Source organism: Bubalus kerabau, chromosome 13 (genome assembly GCF_029407905.1).
Source record: "Bubalus kerabau isolate K-KA32 ecotype Philippines breed swamp buffalo chromosome 13, PCC_UOA_SB_1v2, whole genome shotgun sequence".
In the NCBI taxonomy this organism is placed as follows: Eukaryota; Metazoa; Chordata; class Mammalia; order Artiodactyla; family Bovidae; genus Bubalus; species Bubalus kerabau.
The window spans coordinates 5832598-5836860 of NC_073636.1; positions in this window are offsets into that span (position 1 = coordinate 5832598).

A 4263-nucleotide genomic window follows, 5' to 3' on the forward strand; every position below is an offset into this window, starting at 1 on the left:
TGTGGTTAATGGGGTTGCAAAGAGTCGGACATAACTGAGGAACTGAACTAAACTAAGAGAAATTAATATTAAAGGTACTTCAAACAAAATCCCATGTATTTAGAAATTAAATGTTCATTTTTCACTGTTGGTATATCTAAGAAGCCATAACATGGAAAATCTGGACATATTTGTAATAGAATAAAAATGTAAAGAGAATTTACCAGGATTTGTTGCACACAGCTAAAGCTGTACTGTGCTGTGCTTAGTCACTCAGTCATGTCCGACTCTTTGTGACCCTATGGACTATGGCCCATCAGGCTCTTCTGTTCATGGGGATTCTCCAGGCAAGAATACTGAAGTGTGTTGCCATGCCCTCCTCCAGGGAATGTTCCCAATCCAGGGATCAAACCTAGGTCTCCCACATTGCAGGTGGATTCTTTACTGACTGAGCCACCAGGGAAGCCAAAGAATACTGGAGTGGGTAGCCTATCCCTTTCAATGCAATTAAATACAATATGGAGTCTTGAATAACCTATGAAAACAAATAGTGGTCACTAGAATAAAATTTTGTGAAATTGGAACAAAATCTATATTTTAGTACTGTATCACTTGTTAACTTCCTGTGTGTTTGTTTTTTTTTCTTACAACATAGTATTTCTATTGTTTCCAGAACTGGATTAGATGTTTCAAGTCTTAGTCAAAATTTTTTTAATAACTAAGATAATGAACTTTGTAGACTTTTAGCAGTAATATTAGATGCCAAAATACATGAAACTATATCTTAATTTTGAGTGAATATAAATTAGAAATCAAGTATTCTATTCATACTAACCAAACAAGTAGAATCAAAAGGTTATTAGTTTTAAACTAGCAAAAATTCATAAAATCTAAAATATATATATTATACATACATATGTATATGTATGTATGTATATTGTTGTTTAGTTGGTAGGTTTTGTCCAACTCTTTGTGATCCTATGGACTGTAGCCCGCCAGGCTCCTCCATCCATGGGATTTTCCAGGAAAGAATACAGGAGTGGGATGCCATTTCCTTCTCCAGGGGATCGTCCCAACCCAGGGATTGAACCTTCGTTTCCTAGATGGATGGATTCAGATGGATTCTTTACTGCTAGGTCACCAGGGAAGTCCCATATATATGTATACAAAAGCTTTTCTACTATGCTTGATAAAGGATTAAGAAATTACAACAACAAAAAGAAAAGGACAAACTGGAAAACATAAACCTAAATGAAATGGGAACACTGAGTATGAAATAGATAAAGGATAAAGTGAAACAAACTAGATAAAAATAAAAGATCATTGTTTTTAAATAAAAGCCAGTTGTTTTTAAACATGGCTGCTCATTAGAAACACAACTGGACCTTGTAGAAGAATAGCAATACCTGGGCATTTGTATTTTTCAAAAAATTCCAAGATAAATCTGGTATGCATCTAGATTTTAAAAAGTGATTGCAGGTTTTTCTATTAAATACTAGTTTTAGTGACATAGAATTCTATTATTTTCTGTTGACCAATCATGATACAATGGTATTAAGCCAATAATAGTTACATAATCACAAATTAAAAGATGTTTATCAGTTTTCACAATCAATAGACAGACAAAAAAACAAAAGATAATTATAATTGCAAGCCATACTGTAAACATGATTAACCTAAAAATATGAAATAATTACACATAATTTGGGGAGTTAAGTAGAGTGATCTGCCAAGTGGAAGTGCATACATGCACATTTTCTTATCCACCCAGCCAGTCTATGTCAGGAAAGCTTTTGATTTCTCTATCAAATTTGAAGGAGAGCCATGATGGGTAGAGTATTTTTGCTTGTAGGTTCTTCCCTTTCATCACTTAGAATATGTCATGCTATTCCCTTCTGGCTTGTAGAGTTTCTATCGAAAAATCAGCTGATAGCCTGATGAGAGTTTCCTTGTACATTATTTGTCATTATTCTCTTGTTGTTTTTAATATTTTACCTTTGGCTTTAATTTTCATAATTTTTGATTACTATATGTCTTGCTAACAGAAGCAGAAGATATTAAGAAGAGGTGGCAAGAATACACAGAAGAACTGTACAAAAAATATCTTCACGACCCAGATAATCATGATGGTGTAATGACTCATCTAGAGCCAGACATCCTGGAATGTGAAGTCATGTGGGCCTTAGAAAGTATCACCATGAACAAAGCTAGTGGAAGTGATGGCATTCCAGTTGAGCAATTCCAAATCCTGAAAGATGATGCTGTGAAAGTGCTGCACTCAATAGGCAAATTTGGAAAACTCAGCAGTGGCCACAGGACTGGAAAACGTCAGTTTTCATTCCAATCCCAAAGAAAGGCAATGCCAAAGAATGCTCAAACTACCGCACAATTGCACTCATCTCACATGCTAGCAAAGTAATGTTCAAAATTCTCCAAGCCAGGCTTCAGCAATATGTGAATTGCAAACTTCCTGATGTTCAAGCTGGTTTTAGAAAAGGCAGAGGAACCAGAGATCAAATTACCAACATCCGCTGGATCATGGAAAAAGCAAGAGAGTTCCAGAAAAACATCTATTTCTGCTTTATTGACTATGCCAAAGCCTTTGACTGTGTGGATCACAATAAACTGTGGACAATTCTGAAAGAGATGGGAATACCAGACCACCTGATCTGCCTCTTGAGAAATCTGTATGCAGGTCAGGAAGCAACAGTTAGAACTGGACATGGAACAACAGACTGGTTCCAAATAGGAAAAGGAGTACGTCAAGGCTGCATATTGTCACCCTGCTTATTTAACTTCTATGCAGAGTACATCATGAGAAACGCTGGACTTGAAGAAACACAAGCTGGAATCAAGATTGCCAGGAGAAATATCAATAACCTCAGATCCACAGATGACACCACCCTTATGGCAGAAAGTGAAGAGGAACAAAAGAGTCTCTTGATGAAAATGAAAGAGGAGAGTGAAAAAGCTGGCTTAGAACTCAACATTCAGAAAACTAAGATCATGGCATCTGGTCCCATCACTTCATGGCAAATAGATGGGGAAACAGTGGAAACAGTGTCAGACTTTATTTTGGGTGGCTCCAAAATCACTGCAGATGGTGATTGCAACCATGAAAATTAAAAGACTCTTGCTCCTTGGAAGAAAAGCTATGACCAACTTAGACACTGTAGTAAAAAGCAGAGGCATTATTTTACTGACAAATGTCCATCTAGTCAAAGCCATGGTTTTTCCAATAGTCATGCATGGATGTGAGAGTTGGACCATAAAGAAAGCTGAGTGCTGAAGAATTGATGTTTTCCAACTGTCATGCTGGAGAAGACTCTCAAGAGTCCTTTGGACGGTAAGGAGATCAAACCAGTTAATCCTAAAGGAAAACAACTATGAATATTCATTGGAAGGACCGATGCTGAAGCTGAAGCTCCAATACTCTGGCCACCTGTTGTGAAGAGCCGACTCATTAGAAAAAACCCTGATGCTGGGAAAGACTGAATACAGGAGGAGAAGTTGGCTACAGAGGATGAGATGGTTGGATGGCATCACTGACTCAATGCACATGAGTTTGAGCAAACTCCAGGAGATGATGAAAGACAGGGGAGCCTGGCGTGCTGCAGTCCATGGGGTCACAAAGAGTGAGTGGGACATGACAGAGGAACCAAACAATAACAATGGAGCTTACTGTGTCTCCAATGAAAAGTGAGACGGTAAACTATCACTTTAACAGCCTTGTTCTTGGCCACTGTAATGGGCGTGACGTTTAAGGAGATCTGAGAAAATCACACCAGCTGTGCTGGTTGCTGGCTGAAGTCTCAGATGATCCTGAGACTTGTTTCATTGCTGCTCTTGTTTCACTCTGGGAATCTGGAGAAACTGAAAACTAAATTTGTGTCATCCTGCTATAATAGGCAGAGCCTATTCTTTGTATTGGAAAGATAAATTTCAACATGGAATGTCCAACACAGTCTTATTTATGGTACAAACTGATACCTCAGTTGGTAAAGTATACACCTGCAATGCAGGAGACCCCAGTTTGATTCCAGTTTGGGAAGATCTGCTGAAGAAGGGATAGGCTACCCACTCCGGAATTCTTGGGCTTCCCTTGTGGCTTAGCTGGTAAAGGATCTACCTGCAATGCAGGAGACCTGGGTTTGATCCCTGGGTTGGGAAGATACCCTGGAGAGGGGAAAGGCTACCCACTCCAGTATTCTCGCCTGGAGAATTCCATGGAATGTATAGCAAAGAGTCAGACACGACTGAGCGACTCACCTTCACCTTCATGTC